Source organism: Eucyclogobius newberryi, unplaced genomic scaffold, assembly GCF_026437365.1.
Source record: "Eucyclogobius newberryi isolate DKJ021-1_F unplaced genomic scaffold, fEucNew1.0.hap1 SCAF_4, whole genome shotgun sequence".
Lineage (NCBI taxonomy): Eukaryota > Metazoa > Chordata > Actinopteri > Gobiiformes > Gobiidae > Eucyclogobius > Eucyclogobius newberryi.
In genome coordinates, this window is record NW_027316056.1 from 26,520,828 (window position 1) to 26,536,491 (window position 15,664).

Sequence of the window (15,664 nt, forward strand, 5' to 3'; positions counted from 1 at the left end):
TGGCAGTGATAACATAAATATCAGGTTGCCCTATTCTGCTTTCCTTTGCTACAGGCTCACAGCAAAATCATCAAATGCTATGCCAAGCTTTTTAGTATCATTTGATTTAGTTTAAAATTACAGTGATAAATGTGTTTCCTTTACACCAGACTGTTATCTGCTTTAGTAGAGGTAAATTACCAAATTAATGGCACTTTGAAGTCCCATGTGCATTTGCTTTGATGAGAGATAATGTCTGTTTGTAATTTATGGTACAAAGCCCACTTTAAGATGCCACACAGCTTTTAATCATAAGCAGAGCATCTGAATGCAAATGACTGCAGTGTATGATGGGGCCTATGATGGCATCGTGGACTGTTGGATCCCCTTTACATTTTTTGACCAGTTGTTTTTTTTGCAGCCACTTCAACATGCATACGACTGCAGGGTAAATCTAAAGTTTTGAAGGCTCATTTGTATAAATATTGGATGATGGCTCGCACACTGCCAGTACTGGCACTGCTATTGATTTCATTTCACTCCTTTCTTAAACCAGCTGCGAGGGCAAAAGGTGATGGAGAATGGCTGTGAATATTTTAAAAGCTCAGAGTCCTGGGGCTGACGTTAAACTACTTTAGTCTTATCTATCCAGAATGACCCGTTCCTTCTCTTTCAGTTTAACTCCTTTCCCTCTCACAATATCTGTTAACAATGCTGTCCATAAGACACAGTAGATGGAGGTAAAAACATCAATTCATCTTACTGACAATAGATCAAATCTGTGCTTGACCTGAGTCTGGGGTGATAATTCCCCGTGGGCAGATATGTGCACTGTGCACAGTTTCAATTATGAATGCCGTGATTGATGATCCTCTGTGAAAAATCAATAGAGATGAGCACTAACCAAAATGATCACTGCGATAACAAATGTATTCACCCAGCCTGGCCATTACCAAAGGATGAAGATGATATGTTTTACCGTATTTTATTTATATAAAAATCTATAATTGATTTGGATGATATGTGACTGACATGGTCAACGAATCACTCAGAAAGTGTGAGCTTGTATTGGTTTTAAAAAGGTAGATGGGCAGAAGACTGTGACATTTGCTTTGCACCACAGTGGGCGCAGCTGCAAGACAGAGGACAAGTTATATGTGCAATAAAATACACTTGCTGATAGGGCTGCAAAAGTGGGCATGTTGTGAGAACAGACAGTATACAGCGCTGTCACTGTATCGCTGCACGTTTACAATAATCCTATGTACCAAAATGTAATATGTGCCCCATATTGAAAATAAGATAAGGAGTAGAGTACACAAAGAACATGCTCTAAACGGAGAATGAGAAAACACAATGAAATGGGGAAAGACAGCGGCAATTCTAAATATAAAAAAACAAGGGTCAAAGCTAGATACGGGATATTAAGAAGAGCTCTTGGACAATGAAATGAGACTCAATAAAATACAATTTATCTTCAATTTCCAGACAAAGGTTTGCATAAATTGAGCGTGTATTAGGAAAAACAATGGTGCCGTTACAGGAGCCATCCACAAAACGCTCCCATATGTTAAAGAAGACACGGACATGTTCCTCCCAGCATCCCTCAAGAGTCCGGCTGCGTTCACATCGGCCTGTGCAGCAAAGAATGCGTCACTGACTATCGCTCGGCAAATCTTTGAGACGCAGCTCTCATTACAGCACAAGGCGGCCATCGGAGATGCAAACGAATCCTTCAAAAATGAATTAACCTGACTTCTTCCTGTGAGAGCTATTGATCGGTCTACATTCTGCCGTCTCATTGGCACACGGACGGCACTGCATAATAAACACTTACCACCCCCTCAGAACTGGACGCAGGGTTAAATCATGGTGGCAGTGCACACTCGCTGCAGTGGGCTGTGCGGAGCAGGCTGATGACTAATGACAATGTGCGGGGGGCTTTCTACAGCTCCAGCTATAAACAGGTGGGTTTAGTAATCGATATTCTAATCATCGTCAACATTATCTAGCATCCAAATACAAGACGGGTTCTCTCAATTGTTATGCTTCCTTTGCCTTTCTGGTTCTGTGTGTTAATACGCTTAGCATGCACTGTATATATAATTCAGAGGATGCAGAAGAAATCATTTAAATTCAGCTCATTTCAGTCACTTATTTTGCCGTGCCAAAAAGAGAGCTACAGAATTTGGGACATACATTGTTCAATCTATGGCTGGCAAAGGTTTGTCTAAATAGCCTGTAGAAGATTGTTGCATTTTTATAATAAGAGCTGCATGACTTGGGCAAATATTGATGTTAAGATTGTGTTCAAGATATTTCATAAAATGTTTCAACTACTAGCAGTTTTTTAATGCAGACAGAGACAGGTTATTTTGTTGTTTGAGGAGGAAATTGTGGTAACTGCCTCCATTCAATTTGATTTTGTGAATTTGATTGTGATTAATCCTGCAGCCCGAGTTAGAAGTATAAATTGAAATGGTTTGGCAGTATGCAAGCTAGCCCGTGCAGGAAAAAAACAAACAAACCCTCCAACGTTTCCTTAAGTTTATTGCAGCAACTAATGCCACTAACGTCAACCTGATTAACCTCAAAAACTAAGGCAATTAAACTTGTGAATTTTACTTGAAATAACAGCTTTGATGGCTCCATGGTTTACTCTGCGGCACATCCCTCCGAGCGAGAGTGGAGCGAACTGTCGGAATAATAACTTTGCAAACGCAGACATGGGTCCGATAGGGCACTGTAATTATATTCATTACTCAGACTAACTCTCCAGGCAGCCTATAGCTCTCATCGCCCACTGCCTCATTTACATGCACCATACTTAAGCAACACTGAATTAATAATCTTCAGCCAGGAGTCATTACTCTTACCTACATACGCTTCTGCATGTGGAGAGCCATGCTGAGGAAGGTGAAAGTGCCATGGCGGGTCCACAGAATATTCATTATAGTGATTATAGTGAGTCGTGTCTATTGTTGTTTTGGACAGTTTTTAGACTTTTTACCGTGCGTTAGCCAGTGGTTAATGACAGCAGTGAGTGCAATAACCCAAGCTGACAGCTGGGCCTGCATCTGGGCGTCCATGTAACTCGTCCGACGCTCATGTGGGTCAGTGCCTAATTTCAGATAGCATTACCGATGGAATGACAAAGCTTTATCCGCCATGGGATTCAGGATTACTCCTTCATTCTTATTCATATGAAAGGCCGTGTCCTGATGGATCAAATAATGCAGCTTATTTCTGCACACCCTTTCCACTTGTTGTAAGTAACTTGTTATTTATTTGTACAAGTCTCTTGACTTTTGGAAGGGAACATAGTATTTTATTGTATTTTTATGAGTATGTTATTACTGCTAGTGAATAAGCGCATACATAAGGAGGCAGAGAACACATAAGACGTCCTGGGCAACTGAAGGATTGTTGAGTAAACTAGAAGCTCCTGCATGGACAAAAGAAACTTATACATAAATATTGTGTGTAAAAATTCTAAACAGAATCAGCTTGCTCTGTGTAATAACCTGTTATAAATTAACATTAACATTAATTGTGATATATTAGTCTAAATACAACAGCTGCAAAACTGACCATTAAGAGTAAGTGCATACAAAGCACTGCATTTCAGCATTATTACTTGCAAGGGTTAAGGTTGCACAACCCTGTGCATTTATTTAAACAAAAGGTATGCTTGTGTTTGAAATTATTCATTTATGTAATTATGAAATTTTGCATACATTTTGCATAAATATGGTGTAATGTTTTGTACATGATGCATTAACCGTCAATATTTAGGAAACAATATGTTTTAAAGCCAGAATATGTTACTGGATTTTCCCAGTAAAACTAAGACAAACTCTTTCTTCTGGATGTTTTGAGCTGCGCCTTTCTGTCAAAAAAAGTTACCACAGGTGAAAGCAAATAAAAATAGACAGCATTTATCATTTCCTATTTATCTGATCAGTGTCAGGATGAATAAATGCTATTCTAGCCGCTTAGCGTGCTCCCTTTCTCTTGCCTGTCTGTGAGGGCAGATTGGCATCTCTCCAGTAGCCAATGAGATTGGCTGCATAAATGGAGTTGCCCCATTCTCCAAGTGTCAGCTGAGCAAAGGCAATGTGTGGTGCTGTTTACAAAACCATTGTGCTCAAACACATCCATGCTGCAGCAGATACTTTAAGTGGATTCTAACGTTCTCACAGTGACAGCGGGCACATGCAGTCTACTGTAATCTTGTCTTCAGGAGACAAATTAGATAAAAGATGGACTTACCTGTCATAATAAACAGAGAAGACGATGAGAGGATCCACCAGGAATGCACAAGCAGGGAGAGAAAGGGAAACACGACAAACATGTCAATACAAGAATTTTATAGGAATTTTCAGTCAGACTAAAAACTGGCGGCACATTGGCAATTTAAAAATCTTATTTTTTAAAGACACGACACAAAAGATGCAGATCACACACATAATGGCAAATTCCAATGATTATTTGCAAGCCTCGAAATAACGGGCCGGACACGGTCAATGACCGGAGCAAAAATCAGTTTTGACCAACTCCAAAATCAAGGCTCCGGACATAATGACCGACGCTAATTTTTCGCCGTAATGTATATTTTTAATAGGCAAAAACAGCGCGGTGAACATGCCCAAAGAGCTTCCTATGCACAAACTCGGGCGCGCGATTACAGTCTACAGATTATTGCTGTAGTTATACAGTGGCGGAAGGCAGCGGAGCACACATGCGCGCGCTGCAGAGCACGTGTGCGCGCGGAGCGCATGTGCGCGCGCGCGGAGCGCATGAGCGCGCGCAGAGCATGTGCGCGTGCGCAGAGCATGTGTGCCATGTGCGCGCGCGCAGAGCATGTGTGCGAGCGGAGAAAATGGCAGATAAACACCACGCTGCCGCTTTCAAACATAAACAAAAAACAGCGGCTGCAAGGACACTCAAGACTGTCACTGTCAATAAATGGCATCATGATAATCTTGCTAAGTTTTGTGCCCGTGACTGGCGAGAGTATGATGAGAACAAAGGTGTCATCGCTCTAAAGTGCAAAGTCTGCCATGAGTTCTGTAGAGAGATAGAATCCCTCAGTTTTTAAAAAAGTTATAACTGTGCAAGGGAGTAATATATATAATATGAGTGACCAGTTTTGATGTTAAAATGATGTTAAATGATAACGAGAAATGTTAAAAACAGTTCATTTTCCATTAATGATGTTATTTTGTTTTCCTTTCCTTGTGACCGATTCAGAATTAGCCATGACAGGTACCAAATGATCGGTGCCATGTTGACAGGGACGTAAAAAATATTATTTCAAGGCTTGATTTGTCTCACACTCGTAAGGACAGCGCTACTGCACACTATTGTAAAAGGGAAGACAGTGAAAGTGTCACATGATCGAACAGGTGTCATAATGAAAACAAGGATATGAGATGAAGGAAAGAAATGTGTGGATGAAATCATGCTTGTAAAGACCAGTTAAGTTTTTTTCTTTCTGCAGTGTGTGAGGTGGAGGTAAGGAGCCTGTAACACAGTCATTGTAACGGTGAGGATGAATTATAAAGTTAGCATACATGTCTACAGTTTAGGGGCTGTCACAGGGCAATGGGTGCTTGGCACAGTCTGGATGTTCTGATTGGCTGTTGTAAACTTAATTGCAAGCGACAGTTGCAAATATAAAAATGTTGCAACCTAAAGATTTGAGGTTTTGGAGCTGCAAGTAGTCCTAACAGAATCATACTGACCCCACAGACATTGCAACATCAAATTAATGCTACAGGATACGCTAGTCAAGCCACGCCTCCCCGAACTCGAGGAAAGGCAAATCTGGCTTAAAATCATGCTAAGGTTGAGGCTACACTCATATGAGTGCCGACACAAGAATACATTTGGAAAGAAATATATGATCTTGAGTACTTGTCTGGTATGTTTAGAACTGACTCAAAATATTGCAGAACAGGCTTGTAAAAAAAAAAAAAAAAACATTTTCAGGGAGATGCAAGAAAGTGCGCAGTTAACTGGTCGTGATCAGACGAAATTCACAGAACAAATCTAGCGATGATTTATGACGGTCAGAGAGGGTGAAGATGTTCTAACCTGGATTCATCAAACAGCACGGATTAAGCAGGTATATGTTTGATTAGGGAACTATATTAGAGCATGTTTAAAAGCTCAGAAAACTCTATTTTGCATCATATGTGTCCTTTAAATGTAAAGCATGTCATAGAGGACCCAAACTTGGAAAAAAGATGAGACCGCACAAACTCTTTCGAAGGGACATTTAAATTGACAGTATTTATCATACAAAAGAAGATTATACTTAAGATAATGTGTCATTGGACAGACACAAAACTTAACACGGCTGAAATATTAACACATTAAAAACACGTCCAGTTCTGCTTCCTCTGCTGAATGAGCATTCATCTCCAAAGAAACATTAGTCCGCCAGCATATATCAATATCTCAAATAAAGAACGTGTGACACTGAAAATAGCCTCGGAATTACTGTGAGGAGATAGTATGAAGCCACCATGTGCATTAATCATGTTCCATTGAACCAGTACACTCACAGCAATATGTCTTATGTCCCGTCCTTAATATGAATGTGCGATATAATTCATCATATATGTGGTGTCATGACCACAGAGATAAAAGGAAGACAGACAATAATGTTGCGGTCATGGTGCAGGTGGCTGAGCAGTTCCTTTAAGCCGTAATAGAGCAGGATATTAGTCTAATGTATGTTTTTCTTTATTATTCACACTATTATGCTTGAGTAAAATTAAATGTTTGCTGTGTATATTATATGCAGTATGTAGTTTCAGATATTGGTTTCAGTTGCATGGAATATCACTAATTAATGAAACTAATTAGTGTCACTCTCAATTACGCAATGAATAAGGGTGAATAAGGTTTGAATATGGTCTTAAAATGTGATAATGTTGTGCTATTAGAGTGTGTGCACATCACTTATCTGTGTGGTACATCAAATGACAGCACCTGTGGCAACGCGGTCAAAATGTATATACGCAGTTGACATTTGAAGAGAGGAATATGGTCCGAAAACACACCGGAGGAAATTAAAAAGATAAGGAGACAGCTGAGAGTGAGCCTGACAGGAAGACTGTAACCACGGTGAGCTATCTGGAGTTATGCATCAGCCGGGTGCGCGGACCACCACAGCTACGCGCTAAGAAACCTGGGATTTATCCGAACTATGAGAGAATGTGTAAAGGAAGTCATGGCAGTACGTCTCTTCTTTGTTGAGTTTTCATATGCATTGTACATTGTATTGTGGTTAATTTAATATGAAATAAAATGTTATATGATCATGTTTGGATAACATTTAACATACTTTTCCACAAAATTACACTTTTTGCTCCAGTACAATTTTGATGTTAGATTTTCTTTTGTTTTTTTTAATTCAAAGTCATTGCATATTGTTAGTTATTATGACTTAAAAACATCAGTATTTAGATCTGATCAGGTATGGCTGTCGTGTTATAGTATTGCAGTACCACAGTATGATCACTGAAACCACAAAAGGGCCCAAGTGACCGCAGTAACCGCATTTTATATTTTAATGGAGTTAATTTAACAATTTAACAGTTTAATGATGAACTATTTCATGTTTTCGCACCATCTGCCTATTGAGAAAACTTTCACCGTTCTGCCATCGGACTCTTCTGCTCGAGTCTAGAGCTGACGGGAGTTTTGCCTCGGCTTTAAATGAATCTCGCCAATGACTCAATAAATACGGCGCACACACGTAACAGCGCAGGTGCGTACGACCGAGCATTCTGCACAAATATCAACATAAGCCTATATTTACCCGAACAAAGCACAGTGCATCCACTTTCTGATAAAGAAGAACTGGAGGTACAGAGTTGCCCTTATATACACCCAAAAACATGTCATTTTCAAGCTCTTTTTTGCATAATATTGGCCATTAATGTACACATGCATACTGTCACTTATGCCTGCTGTTATAGTTGCTGCTATAATTAAAATACAACCTCAATTTCCATGCATTATAATGGGCCTATACCGCAAACCGCAGTGCTAGAAAATATGTTCCAAGTACTTTTTATAACTACATTATACTATGATGAGATCCCACGATGTTCTTGAATGCTGTATTTTTTTACTTTTTCCCCTAAATTCCCTTTTGACTGGTATAAAACTATCACACCAAACAAATCAATAATTACTTTGTGTGTCAGTCTCAAGACAATGGTTAATAGAGAGTAAAAACAAAAGCGTCAAAAATGTATGGATGCATTTTAATTATAACTTCAATTGGTCACAATCAAAAGTATCAATTGGTCACAATCAAAAGTATCAATTGGGCATAATCAAAAGCTGTCACTACAACACCATGTATTAATATGTGTATAAATATAATATCGCTGTTTGGCTCAGAGAGTCTACTTTTCATGTGGTATAAATTTGTATTAGTCATTTGTTGGGCTGTAGCTTTTTTCTGTGACTGCCTCTAATTGTAGAAAAAGCTTCAGTTGTAGTCATCTGGACTCAGTTTGAAAAAATATATATATTATATATTTATATTTTATATATTTTATAATATATTTTTTCAAACTGAGTCCAGATGACTACAACTGAAGCTTTTTCTACTATGGAACACGCCTGGACGAATGAGGGATTACACCGACACTGCCTCTAATTGTTCCTGTGTTTTGGTTTTCTCATGCCTTTTGAATATTATTGACATTTTAGATTTGATTAGATTTTTTTAAGATGTGATCACACAAAGGTTTAAGAGGTTTGTTGCTGCCATTAAATAAAAACGCACATTTTACACCAGACTTGAAATAACGTTGTAGCTGGGACCTACCTGGAACTGGTTTAACAAGGTTAGACTATAAACCTAATTACACCCCTGGTCTCACCGGGAGTGTGGCATAATGAAAGGCTTTAGAATGTCTTTACACAGATCTACCCCATGTGTTTTAACTATTTGGACCAGCGTAATCCATTAAATGTCAACTTCGCCCGCATTAATTCAATCTCTCTCATAATCAAAAAGGAGGCTGCGAGCCCCCGGTGCGCAGCTTAGCGACGCTGCAGTGTGGAATAAGAAGACGCATTAAAATGGGCTGGAGCGTGCAATCCCCCAAAAAGACATTTGCTGCGCTCCGCATGCAGCAAGGACAGACAACAGTAAGGTCAGGATCACACATTGTTGGAATACTGAATAGTGGGCCTCCTGGGCTTGGGTTCCTGTATCTGACTCATCCCTGCCCCTGTGGGACGGTAATGCGGCTCATCGCTCTAAATATCCCGTCTCCCTGGATCTCTCCGTACGGCCAGACAAGTCCGAAAAACAGCTTTTATACAACACTCGCTTTGTATTGGCTGTTGCTGGGTAATTGATGTGCGTTCTAATTTGTCACAGCTACGCACTGAATTATAAATACAATTCATTAAGATCTGTATTTAATTGTGTTGATTTAACATAGAATATTCTTTCAGAGTTCAGAGGTAACACGAATATTTCATCTCAAAAGATAAGTAAAAAAGCTTAACAGTTATAATGTAAACCTAATGAGATCACAAGACCTGGGTTAGACAGTATCATTATTAGTCATTTAAGAAAGAGAAATCCTCCACAGCTGCAGATTGGGTCAAACTAGGTCACGTTTAGTGACCTCCAGGACATCAGGGCACATATTCTTAACAGAGTCCAACAGATCTCCTCACTGCAGCCTCTTCATGAGTCCACTTCAAGCCGCTCCTGTCCTGCCACAGATAGTGCCCCCAAATGTAGAACAAAAATGTACAGGTATTCTTGCTGCCATTGGCATTTTGAATCATTCATTTTAATCTGTACTGTTCTGTATTGTTTTTTTTATTTTTATTTTTATTGCTGAGTGGGATAATATAGACTAGAATATAAAAATAAATACCACCTATAAACTATCAACTAAACACTAACCAGCGTTGGGCAAGTTTCTTCAAATAAAAAAAACTAATGTTTTAGTCATCCAATACTTCTCCCTAACATAAATTCAATTAGTAACTGCGTTATTGAGGGATCACTAGTTACCAGATAAAGTATTACAAAATAATTACCAAAAATACACCCTTATTATTTTTTATTATAATTATTTATTTGGTTGGTACAGTGCATGTTGAAGAACACATGCGGTAAACATGCCGGATTGTTGCACAGTTGGAGTTGTCCCACATTCACTCCCACAAACACTCTTTCATACTCAAGGATACGTGGACACTGGAGGCAGTGGGTGAAGTGTGACAGTATACACTCCCACCCCACTGTGGTACCTCATTTACATTCACGTAAAAAGTTTGCTCATTTCTGCTTTATTAAGCCTGAAAATCACAAATTGCACTCACACCCACCATTAGTTTCAAAGTGATTCTCCTCCAAACACAATCTGTGCAGGCACAATAATGCAGGACAGACAGTCCCATTTCTGTAGCAGACAGTGGTCAAACCGAGCATTTACCATATCAGAACATAACATTAGCACGCTGCATGACAGCGGTTCCACACTTGTAAAACTAAAGGTGAACCGCGACCAAATGGATGCTTAAAATTGCTGCCCTCATCTGGCTCACGTCTTTTTAGCGATCTGTAAACTGCAAAGGCATGTCTCAGGGTTCAGAGTAAGCGGTATCGCATCGTAAAATGCAACGCAATTTCTCTCAATTGCGATGCATTCGTCAGAAAAAAGTACTTTTGTGTCGCAGCTTTACAAAAATGCGTGTTCAATTGTATCACCAAAGCGCCTGAAATCCATTACATGGATCCGAATGTGCAGCCGGAGCAGAGACGAGTGCTTAGGGACCGTCATCAAATGTGCAGCCGGAGCCGAGACGAGAGTACTTAGGGACCGTCATCAAGTACAAAAACGAAAAATGGAATGGAACGTCAAATAGAGCAGTACAATTTGAATAACACATAAAATACACCATGATGGACGCCACAGAAACCTTTATTTTTCCATCAGAAGCTTAATACATATTTTTTGTGAGTGTAAAGACAATTAATATGTAAATGACTCCTGCAAATAGTCATCTGATTGATGATGATATGGAAGAAAGTTGTTAATAAGGCCATCTGACTTTGTGTTGATTCATTTGTTCAACAATTAATTTTATTTGCAAGTTTTATTTACAGAAAAAATGTTTAAAAAGTGTTTAAAAGTTAATTTGTTAAGAGTTTTCTTTAATAGAATGTTTACAAACACATTTAAATAAATGATCGTGTTATATTAATGGAAAATATTGATTGTTAGTCACTTTCGTGTTTTGCTATGCAATTATCAAATTGCTATACAAATTTCGAAAAATTAACGGATTGTTTAGCAGCACCGCTATACAAGTGAAAATCCTTAATCTGAGCCCTGATGTCTCCATCTGATTTTACTTCCATCACAAATAGCCACAAATAAAGATACATAACCATAAAATCCAAGTGTATGTTGCATATTTCCTAATCTTATCTGGAATAAGACTGTACAAAGCCGCATGCGGCAATGAAATGTCAGGAAAGTCTTTAAGACCGCCTAATGCTCTCTTTTTTAGCCAATCCCGGTTTCCAATTCCTCATCTTCCTCGTGATACTTTCCCAAACAAACAACAGATGAAACGTTGCAGCTTCTATGAATGAGACAAGAGAGAAAAATGCGACTCTACTAAAATAATGAGCTGCGTTACATTGACAGTAACTGTAACTGCGTTACCACAGAGGAAAGTTAGATTACTCATTACAAATAGTAATAAGGCCATTTGTAATGCAGTTATACTTACACACTTATTTTTGTTATTCCAACACTAAAAATAACACATTTGGTGCTCTGCAGTTGGTTTTTATTGTCACTTCTGGCGCTCATTCATAAAAAAAAGACTCAATACATAACTTTCTGCACATTCTAAAACAAAATACAGCTCTGCCTACCACAAATACATAATGGCTTGGATAGTGAAACTGCCAGTGCTCTTCTGTATTTTGACTAGCCTGCAGAAGCACAATGCCTCCTTATACAGTTGCCAAGCAACAACAAAGCTGGTGTCCACTAAGCTTTGCTCCACTTTCACATAAGTTCATGCCACTCTTCATTAGTCAACATTGCGACACAGTAGCAGGATTCTACCAAATGATTGCACTGTAGACTGATGCAACATAACCTTTTGGCCACCAGGGTGTTATGTGTCATGAGCATGCGCCTTGTTTGATCTGAAACCTGAGCCAGCCTTTTTCTTACAACGTTCATCTCTAGCCAAAAGAATAGAACTTTGGACTGATCCCAACTTGTAGCCTTGAAGGGGGCATTGACTTTGATGATCTCAAAACATAATGTTATAACAGCATTCCCTCATAATTAAAGGGGACATATGTAAAATCGACTTGAACCATGCTACGAGGATGTCCCTTCATTATTAGTTCACTCTGAGTTGTATTTTGATTGATTCATGAACATTTGATTGATCGTGTAGTAAAAGCTCGAGGGTTTTCACCCCCCCCCCCCCCATCTTCCCCACTGCTCAGTATTTTTATTTATTATTCACAAAATTCATACTTCAGGTCAAACGGGTGGAGGTCAAAAATGTCATCTAGCATACCAAAAATAAAAAGTAAATACAAAGCAGCTGCTTGTTAAGGGGAGATTCCACTATGAAGAGGCATCAATGGGCCTGTTTCTATTATGAAGCTGCTACCCAGAGTTGCATTTTGACTGATTCATGTTTGAGTAATCCTGCATTGTCCTCTATTTCAGGCTTGAGTGTTTGAGGAACATGGCTCTATGCAGGACCCTGATACATATATAACCAAATCCAACCACTACACTTGCAACCTCCAAGGAAACAGAAGAATACTAACTTAACATTTGAGTCTCAGGGCCTTTTAAATTACACAGAACAGTATAAATCATAGTATTTTTGTGTTTTTCAATCCTTTCTCATGGTCATCCATGGCTCTATGGAGGACCCTGATACATATACAACCAAATTTAACCACTACACTTGTAACCTCCAAGGAAACAGAAGAATACTAACTTAACATTTGAGTCTCGGGGCCTTTTAAATTACACAGAACAGTATAAATCATAGTATTTTTGTGTTTTTCACATGACACTTCCCTTAGGCGAGTTTTGTTTTCTGGTCCTATGAAGGCTCTGGGACTCCAGAGTGGGAGTGGAAATGAGAAATGTTGGTTTAGTGCTAGCACTAATGAAGCCCACAGGCCCACTATGACAATAGGAGGATGTTTGATGAGACACTGTGGTACACTTTATAGTATTTGCACTTTACACTTTACACATACATGTAGTTAAAGTATGGATGGAATAAACAACAATAATTGACCAGATGTCTTAACCTTCTCCAATGGTAACAGTTAAATGCTCAAGTAGTCTTTTATTTGTGTTTTTGTCTGTCCTGATCTGTGAAGCATCATTGAGTGTCTTGAAAGGCGCACGTGTAATATGCATAATTATGATTATAGATCAACTGGAAAATAATAGTGTTTACAAAGGGACAATCTTGTTTAATGCGAGAGATTACAGGTGAATAAAGAATAATGCTAATTTAGAGAAATCAATACAAAAAATGTGTCAAGTAATGTTTTCACATAACACATTTGGTAATTTATGTGTTACATTGCACATATTTCAGACAAATAAATCATCGTAAAAAATCTATTTTTGTGTATTTTTTATGTTATGATGAAATGTTATGCTCAGAACTAAAATAAACAGGTCCTTTTGCAACAGTCAAAATCTTGTGCTACCCTCAAAGATAGTTTGCAAATTAAAACCACGTTTTATTTTTTCACTATTTATTTAAAAAATAAAAAAAATAAAAATAGCACGAGGGCTATGCACACGATTGTAAAGTCTGGTGTGTGTTCGTGCCAATAGCTGATCTTTGTTTGCCTGAGATGCAGAATACACACTTCTGTGAGACTCCCTCTGTCGTGCCACTGGTCAAAATCAAAGAGTATCAATTAGATTTGTTTATTTCTGTGACGCAGCAGAGGAGGTCATTAGTCATCTCTCATTGTGACATTTTTTTCCTCGTAAACAGCTATTGTTTTGATGCAGATTGTTTTATCCAGCTGTCAATCACACCCATCTGAACTTAAAGAGATGAAAACGGTGACCAGACAAGATATCGATCTGAATATCAATAAGATATAATTCTGGATTATCCAGGCAAGATCTTTATGTACCCCAATACCTTTTGAGACACTGTTCAATGTCCCATAAATCTATGGATGCAAATGTATTAAATTAAATAATTTTGCCTGACGAAGGCCTAGACGCCGAAACGTTGCCTCTTCACCATTAAACTTTTATTTTGCAAGTTTGACAGTGTGCGGGATTTCTTTCCCATCCATCCATCCATCCATCCATTTTCTACCGCTTGGTCCCTTTGGGGGTCGCGGGTGACTGGAGCCTATCCCAGTGACTTCGCAGGATCAGCTCTGGGGAAAAAAGGGGTTTACGCAGATAAAATTGCTAAAAAAGAGGGAGAGATTACCCTAAATTGCTTTAGGGTAATCTTTCCCCATTAAATTAAATAATAAAACATCTTAAAGGTGCAGATCAGACAATGTCAGTGTAATCCCTCATTTGTCCAGGACTGTTCCATTGTAGAAAAAGATTCAGTTGTAGTCATCTGGACACTGTTTTTTAGGAAAAAACTAAACATATCGACACTCATTCGAGAGTCATTCTCAATCTGCGCACCGTACGAGACCTCCTGATAAAGGGTGTTTTAGTTTCACCAGAAACTAACCCTCTTTGTTTACTATCAAACTAGCCTCTTGTTCATTATCTGCCCTTAAATGGGCTATCAACCTCCTATTGTCTCCTATTTCCTCCTATTGCCTGCAGATAGAACAATGTTCTTGTTTCCACATGAAAGGGGTTGTCAGTTTGCTCTCTCAACATATAAGCTAACAAAAAAACAATGAAAATTAAAGCCGCAAGCGGCATCCAACGGCCCTCGCGGGCCGCCGGCCTTCCGACTCTGCGCTTTCGACTTGATAAAGATGGCGCCCTTATTGTGTTGAATTAAAAAAGAACTTGACAGACGGCGACACAATTGACATGGCAAATCCAGTGCAAATCAACACAAGTGTCAGTCAAATGTGCGGGTCCGCCACACAGAGACCGTGACACTTGGAATAAAAATATGGATAAGTTTTGATGCTCCGCTTGTGTAGATGATTTTCCCCAAATATGAGCTTGATCGAGCTATTGCCCTTAGAGGAGTTTGTTAAAGTGTGAAGCGTAAATGTGAACATTTCAGAGATTTCGCTGTTTTCCCATTTCTGACATATATTTTCAGGTCCGCCACACAGAGACCGTAGCACTTAGAATCAAAATATGGATAAGTTTTGATGCCCCGCTTGTGTAGATGATATTCTCCAAATATGAACTTGATCGGACAATCGCCCTAGGAGGAGTTCGTTAAAGTGTGAAGCATAAAAATGTGGTGATTTGAGCGATTGTACGATTTTCCCATAAGGATAACATGGGATGTTTCTGTCATCGCTACGGTTACGCCGTACAAAATATGACTTTGGCTCTCATACTTTTATGATCAGGATGGCAAATTAGAATTTTGTTCAAAATATCATGTCATTTGGAAAAACTCTATTGTTTATAGGCCACTCTGAAGGCCAAAT

The 15,664-nt window shown here is 38.9% G+C and overlaps 1 protein-coding gene across 1 annotated transcript in view; it reads right to left on the reverse strand.

Moving 5' to 3' along the window:
• Window positions 1-15,664, reverse strand: part of ctnna2 (catenin (cadherin-associated protein), alpha 2) — a 308,211-nt gene that overhangs the window by 148,787 nt on the left and 143,760 nt on the right. The window lies entirely within an intron of this gene.